This window comes from Plectropomus leopardus, chromosome 1 (genome assembly GCF_026936395.1).
Source record: "Plectropomus leopardus strain MGB_pleo_1.0 chromosome 1, ASM2693639v1, whole genome shotgun sequence".
Taxonomy (NCBI): Eukaryota; Metazoa; Chordata; class Actinopteri; order Perciformes; family Serranidae; genus Plectropomus; species Plectropomus leopardus.
In genome coordinates this window covers 31754704-31770992 of record NC_142176.1, presented here as the reverse complement: position 1 = coordinate 31770992, position 16289 = coordinate 31754704, and positions in this window count along the sequence as shown.

Below are 16289 nucleotides of genomic sequence, written 5' to 3'. Positions count from 1 at the left end.
GCTATAGTATAATTCTTTTACACTACCTTGAACATGCCTTTGTATGACGTTTTAAAGCTATTTATGACATTATGCTATAGCATGACTTTTTTACGCTATTTCACAACATGCTATAGTAAGACTTTTTTCTGCAATTTTTAAGGACATGCTATAGTATGACTTTTTTGTGGTATTTGTGGATTACATGGTATTCTATGGCTTTTTTACTCTCTTTTGGAGGACATGCTATAGCCTGACTTTTATAAGCTATTTTTGACGACATGCTACAGCTCAATAAAAGTCATACTATAGCATGTCTTTAAAAAATAGCTTGAATAAGTAATATTATAGTATGTTGTTCAAAATCAAAGTCAGACCATAGCATGACTAGGTGAGCTACTACCTAATCATGGTGGAGGGGTTTGCGTGACCCAATAATCCTAGGAGCACACTTGTCAGGGGCTTTATACCCTTGGAAGGGTCAACCATGGGAAAGAGGTCCTAGGCGAGGGACCAGACAAAATGCTCACCAGACCCCTTATGAGTTAAATAAATAGTTCAGAGCAACCAGCTCAGCACCCCCACGAGGTTGAGAAGTTTCTACTAGATATAGTTGGCCTCACCTCCACACATAGCATGGGCTCCAGAACCAGTCTTCTCGAAAGGGGTTGGACTCTCTTCCACAGGAGTTGCCACAGGGGAGAGACACAGGGCAGGGACATTAATACTTATTGCCCCCCAGCTCAGTGCCTGTATGTTGGAGTTTACCCCGTTGGACGAGAGGGTAGCCTCCCTCTGCCTTTGGGCAGAGGGACTGATCCTGATTGTTGTTTGTGCCTATGGTCCAAACGGCAGCTCAGAGTGTCCACCCTTTTGGAGTCCTAAGAGGGGGTGCTGGAGAGTGCTCTTTCTGGGGATTCCCTTGTTCCGCTGGGGGACTTCAAAGCTCACATTGGCAATGATAGTGAGACCTAGAGGGGCGTGATTGGGAGTAATGGCCCCCCCGATCTGAACCTGAGTGGTGTTTTGTTATTGGACTTCTGTGCTTGCCACAGATTGTCCATAACAAACACCATGTTCAGGTTTAAGGGTGACCATATGTGCACTTGGCATCATGACACCCTTGGCAGCAGTTCAATGATCGACTTTGTAGTCGTGTTGTTGGACTTGAAGCTGCATGTCTTGGACACTCAGGTGGAGAGAGGGGCGGAGCTGTTAACTGATCACCACCTGGTGGTGAGTTGGCTCCGATGGTGGGGGAGAACGCTGGTCAGACCCAAACGCATTGTGGGGGTCTCCTGGGAATGTCTGGCAGAGTCTCCCGTCAGATGGAGCTTCATCTCCCACCTCCGGGAGAGCATGTTCTGTGAGGCCAGGGAGAATGACTTCCAGACAGCTTCGGTTCTGGACCACCATCCAGCATCTCAGGAGGGGGAATCGGTGCTCTGTCAATACTGTGTATGGTGGGGACGGTGCGCTGCTGACCTTGACTTGGGATGATGTGGATCGGTGGAAGGAAAACTTCAAAGACCTCCTCAATCCCACCAACACGCCTTACGGTGAGGAAGCAAGGCCTGGGGACTTGGGAGTGGGCTCTCCCATCTCTGGGGCTGAGGTTGCTGAGTTGGTCAAAAAGCTCCTTGTTGGCAGGGGCCCGAGGGTGGATGAGATCAGCCCAGAGTTCCTTAAGGCCCTGGATGTTGTTGGGCTGTCATGGTATACATGACTCTGCAATATTGCGTGGACATCGGGGACAGTGCCTCTGGACTGGCAGACCGGGGTGGTGATCCCTCTTTTTAAGAAGGGGGACCGGAGGGTGTGTTCCAACTATAGGGGGATCACACTCCTCAGCCTCCCTGGTAAGGCCTATACAGGGCACCGGAGAGGAGGGTCTGCTGGATAGTCGATCCAGGAGGAGCAATGCAGTTTTTGTCCTGGTTGTGGAACTGTGGACCAGCTCTGGACCCTTGGCAGGATCCTTGAGGGTGCATGAGAGTTTGGCCAACCAGTCCACATGTGCTTTGTGGACTTGGAGGAGGCATTCGACCGTGTCCCTCGGGGAGTCCTGTGTAGGGTTCTCTGGGAGTATGGGGTATTGGACCCCCTGATACAGGCCGTCCGTTCCCTGTACAACCGGTGCCAGAGCTTGGTTCGCATTGCTGGCAGTAAGTCCAGTGAGGGTCGGACTCAACCAGGGCTGCCCTTTGTCACTGATTCTGTTCATAACTTTTATGGACAGAATTTCTAGGCGCAGCCAGGGCATTGAGGGGGTCCGGTTTGGTGACCTTAGGATTGGGTTGCTGCTTTTTGCTGATGATGTTGTCCTGTTAGCTTCATCAGGCTGTGACCTTCAGCTCTCACTGGATCGGTTCGCAGCCGTGTTTGAAGCAGCCAGGATGAGGATCACACCTCCAAATCCAAGGCCATGGTTCTCAGCTGGAAAAGGGTGGAGTGCCTTCTCCAGATCAAGGAAGAGATCCTTACACAAGTGGAGGAGGTTTAGTACTTTGGGGTCTTGTTCACGAGTAACGGAAGGATGGAGCGAGAGATCAACAGGCAGCTCTGTCGTGGTGAAGAGGGAGCTGAGCTGAAAGGCTTACGGGTCGATCTTCATTCCTACCCTCAACTATGATCACAAGCTTTGGGTATTGACCAAAAGTACAAGATCGTGGGTACAAGCGGCCGAAATGAGCTTCCTCCGTGGGGTTGTTGGGCTCTCCCTTAGAGATAGGGTGATAGCTTCATCATCCAGGAGGAGCTCAGAGTAGAGCTGCTGCTCCTCCGCGATGAGAAGAGCCAGATGAGGTGGCTTGTGCATCTTATTAGGATGCCTACCGATTGCCTCCCTGGTGAGGTGTTACATTTACAATGTCGAAAAAATGACCAAAAACAGCAAGGCTATAATATGGCAAAAATGTCAAAATATGACATGTACAAAAAACAGCTGAAAACACCTCAAAAAGGCATGAAATATCATGCTCAGACACGCCATGGCATTAAAATGTTACAAAACAACGAAAATACACCAGAACTTACCATGTCGACAAAATGACCAAAGACAGCAAGGCTATAGTATGACAAAAATGTCAAAATTTGACATTGCCAAAACACAGCTGAAAACACCTGAAAACAGGACAAAATATGTTCCTGAGACACGCTATAGCATTAAAATATGAAAAAAAAACAAACAAAAAAAACCATAATTTACAATGTTGAAAAAATTATCAAAAAACAGCAAGGCTATAGTATGGCAAAAATGTCAAAATTTGACATGTCCATAAAACAGCTGAAAAGACCTGAAAACAGCACAAAATACCTTACTGAGACACCGTATAGAATTAAAACCTTAAAAAAAAAAAAAAAACACACCATAATTTACGATGTTGAAAACATGAGCAAAAACAGCAAGGCTATAGTATGGCAAAGATCTCAAAATTTGACATTTCCCAAAAACAGCACAAAACACCTCAAAAAAGCACAAAATAGCTTCCTGAGACAAGCTATAGCATTAAAACTTTAAAAAACAACCAAAAAAAACAATCATTTACAATGTCGAAAAAATGACCTAAAACAGCAAGCCTATGGTATGGCAAAAATCTCAAAATTTGACATGTCCTAAAAACAGCTGACAACACCTGAAAACAGCACAAAATACCTTGCTGAGACACGCTATAGCATTAAAAATTTAAAAACCAACCAAAAAACCAATAATTTACGATGTTGAAAAAAATGACAAGAAACAGCAAGGCTATAGTATGGCAAAAATGTCAAAATTTGACATGTCCCAAAAACAGCTGAAACACTTCAGAACAGCACAAAATACCTTGCTAAAACACGCCATAGCATTAAAACTTTTAAAAAACAACCAATAACCCAATAATTTACAATGTCGAAAAAATGACAAAAAACAGCAAGGCTATAGTATGGCAAAAATGTCAAAAATTGACATATCCCAAAAACAGCTAAAAACACCTCAAAACAACACAAAATAGCTTGCTGAAACACGCCATAGCATTAAAACTTTGAAAAACAACCAAAAAAACAATAATTTAAGATGTCGAAAAAATGACCAAAAACAGCAAGGCAAAAATGTCAAAATTTGACATGTCCCAAAAACAGCTGAAAACACATCAAAACAGCACAAAATAGCTTGCTGAAACACACCATAGCATTAACACTTTGAAAAACAAACAAAAAAACAATAATTTACGATGTCGAAAAAATGACAAAAAACAGCAGTATGGCAAAAATGTCAAAATTTGAAATATCCCAAAACCAGCTGAAAACAGCACAAAATACCTTGCTGAGACATGCTATAGCATTAAAACGTTAATAAACAAACAAAAAACCCATAATTTACGATGTCGAAAAAATGATCAAAAAAGCAAGGCTATAGTATGGCAAAAATGTCAAAATTTGACATATCACACAAAAAGGCTGAAAACAGCTCAAAACAGCATGAAATTACGTGCTGAGACAGGCTATAGCATTAAAACGTTAAAAAACAACCAAAAACCCCATGATTTACGATGTTGAAAAATGACCAAAGAAGCAAGGCTATAGTATGGCAAAAATGTCAAAATTTGACATGTCCCAAAAACAGCTGAAAACACCTGAAAACACCTGAAAACAGCACAAAATACCTTGCTGAGACATGCTATAGCATTAAAACGTTAAAAAATAAACAAAAAACCCATAATTTACGATGTTGAAAAAATGACCAAAAAAGCAAGGTTATACTATGGCAAAAACATCAAAGTTTGACATATCCCAAAAACAGCTGAAAACACTTGAAAACAGCACAAAATACCTTGCTGAGACACGCTATAGCATTAAAACGTTAAAAAACAAACAAAAAACCCATAATTTACGATGTTGAAAAAATGACCAAAAAAGCAAGGCTATAGTATGGCAAAAATGTCAAAATTTGACATGTCCTAAAAACAGCTGAAAACACCTGAAAACAGCACAAAATACCTTGCTGAGACACGCTATAGCATTTAAACTTTAAAAAACAAACAAAAAAACAATAATTTACGATGTCGAAAAAATGACCAAAAAATCAAGGCTAAAGTATGGCAAAAATGTCAAAATTTGACATGTCCTAAAAACAGCTGAAAACACTTGAAAACAGCACAAAATTCCTTACTGGGACACGCTATAGCATTAAAACTTTAAGAAACAACCAAAAAAACAATAATTTACGATGTCGAAAAAATGACAAAAAACAGCAAGGCTATAGTATGGCAAAAATGTCAAAATTTGACATATCCCAAAAACAGGCTTAAAAACGCTCAAAACAGCATGAAATAGCGTGCTGAGACACACCATAACGTTAAAACGTTAAAAAACAAACAAAAAACCCATAATTTACGATGTCGAAAAAATGACCAAAAACAGCAAGGCTATAGTATGGCAAAAATGTCAAAATTTGACATATCCCAAAAGAGGCTAAAAACACCTGAAAACAGCACAAAATACCTTGCTGAGACACGCCATAGCGTTAAAACGTTGAAGAACAAACAAAAAACCCATAATTTACGATGTCGAAAAAATGACAAAAAACAGCAAGGCTACAGTATGGCAAAAATGTCAACATTTGACATATCCCAAAAAAGGCTAAAAACACCTGAAAACAGCACAAAATACCTTGCTGAGACACGCCATAGCGTTAAAACGTTAAAGAACAAACAAAAAACCAAGAATTTACAATGTCGAAAAAATGACAAAAAACAGCAAGGCTATAGTATGGAAAAAATGTCAAAATTTGACATGTCCTAAAAACAGCTGAAAACACCTGAAAATAGCACAAAATAAGTTGCTGAGACACGCTATAGCATGAAAACTTTAAGAAACAACCAAAAAAACAATAATTTACGATGTCGAAAAAATGACAAAAAACAGCAAGGCTATAGTATGGCAAAAATGTCAAAATTTGACATGTCCTAAAAACAGCTGAAAACACTTGAAAACAGCACAAAAAACCTTGCTGAGACACGCTATAGCATTAAAACTTTAAGAAACAAACAAAAACCCATAATTTACGATGTTGAAAAAATGACCAAAACAGCAAGGCTATAGTATGGCAAAAATGTCAAAATTTGACATATCCCAAAAAAAGGCTTAAAACAGCTTAAAACAGCATGAGATAGCGCGCTGAGACACACCATAGCGTTAAAACGTTAAAAAACAAACAAAAAACCCATAATTTACGATGTCGAAAAAATGACAAAAAACAGCAAGGCTATAGTATGGCAAAAATGTCAAAATTTGACATATCCCAAAAAAAGGCTTAAAACAGCTCAAAACAGCATGAAATAGCACGCTGAGACACACCATAGCGTTAAAACGTTAAAAAACAAACAAAAAACCCATAATTTACGATGTCGAAAAAATGACAAAAAACAGCAAGGCTAAAGTATGGCAAAAACGTCAAAATTTGACATATCCCAAAAAAGGCTTAAAACAGCTCAAAACAGCATGAAATAGCGTGCTGAGACACACCATAGCGTTAAAATGTTAAAAAACAAACAAAAACCCATAATTTACGATGTCGAAAAAATGACAAAAAACAGCAAGGCTATAGTATGGCAAAAATATCAAAATTTGACATATCCCAAAAAAGGCTGAAAACACCTGAAAACAGCACAAAATACCTTGCTGAGACACGCCATAGCATTAAAACGTTAAAAAACAAACAAAAAACCCATAATTTACGATGTTGAAAAAATGACCAAAACAGCAAGGCTATAGTATGGCAAAAATGTCAAAATTTGACATATCCCAAAAAAGGCTTAAAACAGCTCAAAACAGCATGAAATAGCGTGCTGAGACACACCATAGCGTTAAAACGTTAAAAAACAAACAAAAAACCCATAATTTACGATGTCGAAAAAATGACAAAAAACAGCAAGGCTATAGTATGGCAAAAATGTCAAAATTTGACATATCCCAAAAAAGGCTTAAAACAGCTCAAAACAGCATGAAATAGCGTGCTGAGACACACCATAGCGTTAAAACTTTAAAAAATAAACAAAAAAAACATAATTTGCGGTGTTGAAAAAATGACCAAAAACAGCAAGGCTATAGTATGGCAAAAATGTCAAAATTTGACGTATCCCAAAAAAAGGCTGAAAACACCTGAAAACAGCACAAAATACCTTGCTGAGACACGCCATAGCGTTAAAACGTTAAAAAACAAACAAAAACCCCATAATTTACGATGTTGAAAAAATGACAAAAAACGGCAAGGCTATAGTATGGCAAAAATGTCAAAATTTGACATATCCCAAAAAAGGCTTAAAACAGCTCAAAACAGCAAGAAATTGCGCGCTGAGACACACCATAGCGTTAAAACGTTAAAAAACAAACAAAAACCCATAATTTACGATGTTGAAAAAATGACCAAAAAACAGCAAGGCTATAGTATGGCAAAAATGTCAAAATTTGACATGTCCCAAAAAAGGCTTAAAACAGCTCAAAACAGCATGAAATAGCGTGCTGAGACACACCATAGCGTTAAAACGTTAAAAAACAAACAAAAAACCCATAATTTACGATGTCGAAAAAATGACAAAAAACAGCAAGGCTATAGTATGGCAAAAATGTCAAAATTTGACATGTCCCAAAAACAGCTGAAAACACCTGAAAACAGCACAAAATACCTTGCTGAGACACGCTATAGCATTAAAACTTTAAGAAACAACCAAAAAAACAATAATTTACGATGTCAAAAAAATGAAAAAAAACAGCAAGGCTATAGTATGGCAAAAACGTCAAAATTTGACATGTCCTAAAAACAGCTGAAAAGACTTGAAAACAGCAGAAAATACCTTGCTGAGATACGCTATAGCATTAAAATTTTAAGAAACAACCAAAAAAACAATAATTTACGATGTCGAAAAAATGACAAAAAACAGCAAGGCTATAGTATGGCAAAAACGTCAAAATTTGACATATCCCAAAAAAGGCTTAAAACAGCTCAAAACAGCAAGAAATAGCACGCTGAGACACACCATAGCGTTACAACGTTAAAAAACAAACAAAAACCCCATAATTTACGATGTTGAAAAAATGACAAAAAACAGCAAGGCTATAGTATGGCAAAAATGTCAAAATTTGACATATCCCAAAAAAGGCTTAAAACAGCTCAAAACAGCATGAAATAGCGTGCTGAGACACACCATAGCGTTAAAACGTTAAAAAACAAACAAAAACCCCATAATTTACGATGTCGAAAAAATGACCAAAAACAGCAAGGCTATAGTATGGCAAAAATGTCAAAATTTGACATGTCCTGAAAACAGCTGAAAAGACTTGAAAACAGCACAAAATACCTTGCTGAGACACGCTATGGCATGAAAACTTTAAAAAACAAACAAAAACCCCATAATTTACGATGTTGAAAAAATGACAAAAAACAGCAAGGCTATAGTATGGCAAAAATGTCAAAATTTGACATATCCCAAAAAAGGCTTAAAACAGCTCAAAACAGCAAGAAATAGCACGCTGAGACACACCATAACGTTAAAACGTTAAAAAAACAAACAAAAACCCCATAATTTACGATGTCAAAAAAATGACCAAAAACAGCAAGGCTATAGTATGGCAAAAATGTCAAAATTTGACATATCCCAAAAAAGGCTTAAAACAGCTCAAAACAGCAAGAAATTGCGCGCTGAGACACACCATAGCGTTAAAACGTTAAAAAACAAACAAAAAACCCATAATTTACGATGTTGAAAAAATGACCAAAAAACAGCAAGGCTATAGTATGGCAAAAATGTCAAAATTTGACATGTCCCAAAAACAGCTGAAAACACTTGAAAAAAGCACAAAATACCTTGCTGAGACACGCTATAGCATTAAAACGTTAAAAAACAAACGAAAACCCCATAATTTACGATGTTGAAAAAATGACAAAAAACGGCAAGGCTATAGTATGGCAAAAATGTCAAAATTTGACATATCCCAAAAAAAGCTGAAAACAGCTCATAACAGCATGAAATAGCGTGCTGAGACACACCATAGCGTTAAAACGTTAAAAAACAAACAAAAAACCCATAATTTACGATGTTGAAAAAATGACCAAAAAACAGCAAGGCTATAGTATGGCAAAAATGTAAAAATTTGACATATCCCAAAAAAGGCTTAAAACAGCTCAAAACAGCATGAAATAGCGTGCTGAGACACACCATAGTGTTAAAACGTTAAAAAGCAAACAAAAAAACAATAATTTACGATGTCGAAAAAATGACAAAAAACAGCAAAAATGGCAAAAATGTCAAAATTTGACATGTCCCAAAAACAGCTGAAAACACTTGAAAACAGCACAAAATACCTTGCTGAGACACGCTATAGCATTAAAACGTTAAAAAACAAACAAAAAACCCATAATTTACGATGTTGAAAAAATGACAAAAAACGGCAAGGCTATAGTATGGCAAAAACATCAAAATTTGAAATGTCCCAAAAACAGCTGAAAACACCTGAAAACAGCACAAAATACCTTGCTGAGACACGCTATGGCATGAAAACTTTAAGAAACAACCAAAAAAACAATAATTTACGATGTCGAAAAAATGACAAAAAAACAGCAAGGCTATAGTATGGCAAAAATGTCAAAATTTGACATGTCCTAAAAACAGCTGAAAACACCTGAAAACAGCACAAAATACCTTGCTGAGACACGCTATAGCATTAAAACTTTAAGAAACAACCAAAAAAACAATAATTTACGATGTCGAAAAAATGACAAAAAACAGCAAGGCTATAGTATGGCAAAAATGTCAAAATTTGACATATCCCAAAAAAAGGCTGAAAACAGCTCAAAACAGCAAGAAATAGCACACTGAGACACACCATAGCGTTAAAATGTTAAAAAACAAACAAAAACCCCATAATTTACGATGTCAAAAAAATGACAAAAAACAGCAAGGCTATAGTATGGCAAAAATGTCAAAATTTGACATATCCCAAAAAAGGCTTAAAACACTTGAAAACAGCACAAAATACCTTGCTGAGACACGCCATGGCGTTAAAACGTTAAAAAACAAACAAAAAACCCATAATTTACGATGTTGAAAAAATGACAAAAAACGGCAAGGCTATAGTATGGCAAAAATGTCAAAATTCTACATATCCCAAAAAAGGCTTAAAACAGCTCAAAACAGCAAGAAATAGCACGCTGAGACACACCATAGCGTTACAACGTTAAAAAACAATCAAAAAACCCATAATTTACGATGTTGAAAAAATGACAAAAAACAGCAAGGCTATAGTATGGCAAAAATGTCAAAATTTGACATGTCCCAAAAACAGCTGAAAACACTTGAAAACAGCACAAAATACCTTGCTGAGACACGCTATAGCATTAAAACGTTAAAAAACAAACAAAAAACCCATAATTTACGATGTTGAAAAAATGACAAAAAACGGCAAGGCTATAGTATGGCAAAAACGTCAAAATTTGAAATGTCCCAAAAACAGCTGAAAACACCTGAAAACAGCACAAAATACCTTGCTCAGACACGCTATGGCATGAAAACTTTAAGAAACAACCAAAAAAACAATAATTTACGATGTCGAAAAAATGACAAAAAACAGCAAGGCTATAGTATGGCAAAAATGTCAAAATTTGACATGTCCCAAAAAAGGCTTAAAACAGCTCAAAACAGCATGAAATAGCGTGCTGAGACACACCATAGCGTTAAAACGTTAAAAAACAACCAAAAAAACAATAATTTACGATGTCGAAAAAATGACAAAAAACAGCAAGGCTATAGTATGGCAAAAATGTCAAAATTTGACATGTCCCAAAAACAGCTGAAAACACTTGAAAACAGCACAAAATACCTTGCTGAGACACGCTATAGCATTAAAACGTTAAAAACAAACAAAAACCCATAATTTACGATGTTGAAAAATGACAAAAAACGGCAAGGCTATAGTATGGCAAAAACATCAAAATTTGAAATGTCCCAAAAACAGCTGAAAACACCTGAAAACAGCACAAAATACCTTGCTGAGACACGCTATGGCATGAAAACTTTAAGAAACAACCAAAAAAACAATAATTTACGATGTCGAAAAAATGACAAAAAACAGCAAGGCTATAGTATGGCAAAAATGTCAACATTTGACATATCCCAAAAAAGGCTAAAAACACCTGAAAACAGCACAAAATACCTTACTGAGACACGCCATAGCGTTAAAACGTTAAAGAACAAACAAAAAACCAAGAATTTACAATGTCGAAAAAATGACAAAAAACAGCAAGGCTATAGTATGGCAAAAATGTCAAAATTTGACATGTCCCAAAAACAGCTGAAAACACCTGAAAACAGCACAAAATACCTTGCTGAGACACGCTATAGCATTAAAACGTTAAAAAACAAACAAAAAACATTAATTTACGATTTCAAAAAATGACCAAAAACAGCAAGGCTATAGTATGGAAAAAATGTCAAAATTTGACATGTCCTAAAAACAGCTGAAAACACCTGAAAATAGCACAAAATACCTTGCTGAGACACGCTATAGCATGAAAACTTTTAAGAAACAACCAAAAAAACAATAATTTACGATGTTGAAAAAATGACCAAAAAAGCAAGGAAAAAATGGAAAAAATGTCAAAATTTGACATGTCCTAAAAACAGCTGAAAACACTTGAAAATAGCACAAAATTCCTTGCTGGGACACGCTATAACATTAAAACTTCAAGAAACAACCAAAAAAACAATAATTTACGATGTTGAAAAAATGACCAAAAACAGCAAGGCTATGGTATGGCAAAAACATCAAAATTTGAAATGTCCCAAAAACAGCTGAAAACACCTGAAAACAGCACAAAATACCTTGCTGAGACACGCTATAGCATGAAAACTTTAAAAAACAAACAAAAAACCCATAATTTACGATGTCGAAAAAATGACAAAAAACAGCAAGGCTATAGTATGGCAAAAACGTCAAAATTTGACATGTCCTAAAAACAGCTGAAAAGACTTGAAAACAGCACAAAATACCTTGCTGAGACACGCTATAGCATTAAAACTTTAAGAAACAATCAAAAAAACAAGAATTTACAGTGTCAAAAAAATGACCAAAAACAGCAAGGCTATAGTATGGCAAAAAAATTAAAATTTGACATATCCCAAAATAGGCTTAAAACAGCTCAAAACAGCATGAAATAGCGTGCTGAGACACACCATAGCGTTAAAATGTTAAAAAACAAACAAAAAACCCATAATTTACGATGTCGAAAAAATGACAAAAAACAGCAAGGCTATAGTATGGCAAAAATGTCAAAATTTGACATATCCCAAAAAAGGCTGAAAACACCTGAAAACAGCACAAAATACCTTGCTGAGACACGCCATAGCGTTAAAACGTTAAAAAACAAACAAAAAACCCATAATTTACGATGTCGAAAAAATGACAAAAAACAGCAAGGCTATAGTATGGCAAAAATGTCAAAATTTGACATGTCCCAAAAACAGCTGAAAACACCTGAAAACAGCACAAAATACCTTGCTGAGACACGCTATAGCATTAAAATTTTAAGAAACAACCAAAAAAACAATAATTTACGATGTCGAAAAAATGACAAAAAACAGCAAGGCTATAGTATGGCAAAAATGTCAAAATTTGACATATCCCAAAAAAAGGCTTAAAACAGCTCATAACAGCAAGAAATAGCACGCTGAGACACATCATAGCGTTAAAACGTTAAAAAACAAAGAAAAAAAACATAATTTACGATGTTGAAAAAATGACAAAAAACAGCAAGGCTATAGTATGGCAAAAATGTCAAAATTTGACATATCCCAAAAAAAGGCTTAAAACAGCTCAAAACAGCATGAAATAGCGTGCTGAGACACACCATAGCGTTAAAAAAAAACAAACAAAAACCCCATAATTTACGATGTCAAAAAAATGACCAAAAACAGCAAGGCTATAGTATGGCAAAAATGTCAAAATTTGACATATCCCAAAAAAAGGCTTAAAACAGCTCAAAACCGCATGAAATAGCGTGCTGAGAGACGCCATAGTGTTAAAACGTTAAAAAACAAACAAAAAACCCATAATTTACGATGTCGAAAAAATGACAAAAAACAGCAAGGCTATAGTATGGCAAAAATGTCAAAATTTGACATATCCCAAAAACAGCTGAAAACACTTGAAAACAGCACAAAATACCTTGCTGAGACACGCTATAGCATTAAAACGTTAAAAAACAAACAAAAAACCCATAATTTACGATGTTGAAAAAATGACAAAAAACAGCAAGGCTATAGTATGGCAAAAACATCAAAATTTGACATGTCCCAAAAACAGCTGAAAACATCTGAAAACAGCACAAAATACCTTGCTGAGACACGCTATGGCATGAAAACTTTAAGAAACAACCAAAAAAACAATAATTTACGATGTCGAAAAAATGACAAAAAACAGCAAGGCTATAGTATGGCAAAAATGTCAAAATTTGACATGTCCTAAAAACAGCTGAAAACACCTGAAAACAGCACAAAATGCCTTGCTGAGATACGATATAGCATTAAAACTTTAAGAAACAAAAAAACCATAATTTACGATGTCGAAAAAATGACAAAAAACAGCAAGGCTATAGTATGGCAAAAATGTCAAAATTTGACATATCCCAAAAAAAGGCTTAAAACAGCTCAAAACAGCAAGAAATAGCACGCTGAGACACACCATAGCGTTAAAACGTTAAAAAACAAACAAAAACCCCATAATTTACGATGCCAAAAAATGACAAAAAACAGCAAGGCTATAGTATGGCAAAAATGTCAAAATTTGACATATCCCAAAAACAGCTGAAAACACTTGAAAACAGCACAAAATACCTTGCTGAGACACGCTTTTGCATTAAAACTTTAAGAAACAACCAAAAAAACAATAATTTACGATGTTGAAAAAATGAAAAAAAACAGCAAGGCTATAGTATGGCAAAAACGTCAAAATTTGACATGTCCTAAAAACAGCTGAAAAGACTTGAAAACAGCACAAAATACCTTGCTGAGACACGCTATAGCATTAAAACGTTAAAAAACAAACAAAAAACCCATAATTTACGATGTCGAAAAAATGACAAAAAACAGCAAGGCTATAGTATGGCAAAAATGTCAAAATTTGACATGTCCCAAAAACAGCTGAAAACACTTGAAAACAGCACAAAATACCTTGCTGAGATACGCTATAGCATTAAAATTTTAAGAAACAACCAAAAAAACAATAATTTACGATGTCGAAAAAATGACAAAAAACAGCAAGGCTATAGTATGGCAAAAATGTCAAAATTTGACATATCCCAAAAAAGGCTTGAAACAGCTCAAAACAGCATGAAATAGCACGCTGAGACACACCATAGCGTTAAAACGTTAAAAAACAAAGAAAAAAAACATAATTTACGATGTTGAAAAAATGACAAAAAACAGCAAGGCTATAGTATGGCAAAAATGTCAAAATTTGACATATCCCAAAAAAGGCTGAAAACAGCTCATAACAGCAAGAAATTGCGCGCTGAGACACACCATAGCGTTAAAACGTTAAAAAACAAACAAAAAACCCATAATTTACGATGTTGAAAAAATGACCAAAAAACAGCAAGGCTATAGTATGGCAAAAATGTCAAAATTTGACATATCCCAAAAAAGGCTTAAAACAGCTCAAAACAGCATGAAATAGCGTGCTGAGACACACCATAGCGTTAAAATGTTATAAAACAAACAAAAAACAAGAATTTACGATGTCAAAAAAATGACAAAAAACAGCAAGGCTATAGTATGGCAAAAATGTCAAAATTTGACATATCCCAAAAAAGGCTTAAAACAGCTCAAAACAGCATGAAATAGCGTGCTGAGACACACCATAGCGTTAAAATGTTAAAAAACAAACAAAAAAACCCATAATTTACGATGACGAAAAATGACAAAAAACAGCAAGGCTATAGTATGGCAAAATGTCAAAATTTGACATATCCCAACAAAGGCTTAAAACAGCTCAAAACAGCATGAAATAGCGTGCTGAGACACACCATAGCGTTAAAACGTTAAAAAACAAACAAAAAACCCATAATTTACGATGTTGAAAAAATGACAAAAAAGCAAGGCTATAGCATGGCAAAAATGTCAAAATTTGACATATCCCAAAAAAGGCTGAAAACACCTGAAAACAGCACAAAATACCTTGCTGAGACACGCCATAGCGTTAAAACGTTAAAAAACAAACAAAAACCCCATAATTTACGATGTTGAAAAAATGACCAAAAAACAGCAAGGCTATAGTATGGCAAAAACGTCAAAATTTGACATATCCCAAAAAAGGCTTAAAACAGCTCAAAACAGCATAAAATAGCGTGCTGAGACACACCATAGCGTTAAAACGTTAAAAAACAAAGAAAAAAAACATAATTTACGATGTTGAAAAAATGACAAAAAACAGCAAGGCTATAGTATGGCAAAAATGTCAAAATTTGACATATCCCAAAAAAGGCTGAAAACAGCTCAAAACAGCAAGAAATTGCGCGCTGAGACACACCATAGCGTTAAAACGTTAAAAAACAAACAAAAAACCCATAATTTACGATGTTGAAAAAATGACCAAAAAACAGCAAGGCTATAGTATGGCAAAAATGTCAAAATTTGACATATCCCAAAAAATGCTTAAAACAGCTCAAAACAGCATGAAATAGCGTGCTGAGACACACCATAGCGTTAAAACGTTAAAAAACAACCAAAAAAACAATAATTTACGATGTCGAAAAAATGACAAAAAACAGCAAGGCTATAGTATGGCAAAAATGTCAAAATTTGACATATCCCAAAAAAGGCTTAAAACAGATCATAACAGCATGAAATAGCGTGCTGAGACACACCATAGCGTTAAAACGTTAAAAAACAAACAAAAAACCCATAATTTACGATGTTGAAAAAATGACCAAAAAACAGCAAGGCTATAGTATGGCAAAAATGTCAAAATTTGACATATCCCAAAAAAGGCTTAAAACAGCTCAAAACAGCATAAAATAGCGTGCTGAGACACACCATAGCGTTAAAACGTTAAAAAACAACCAAAAAAACAATAATTTACGATGTTGAAAAAATGACAAAAAACAGCAAGGCTATAGTATGGCAAAAATGTCAAAATTTGACATATCCCAAAAAAGGCTTAAAACAGCTCAAAACAGCATGAAATAGCGTGCTGAGACACACCATAGCGTTAAAATGTTAAAAAACAAACAAAAAACCCATAATTTACGATGTTGAAAAAATGACAAAAAAAGCAAGGCT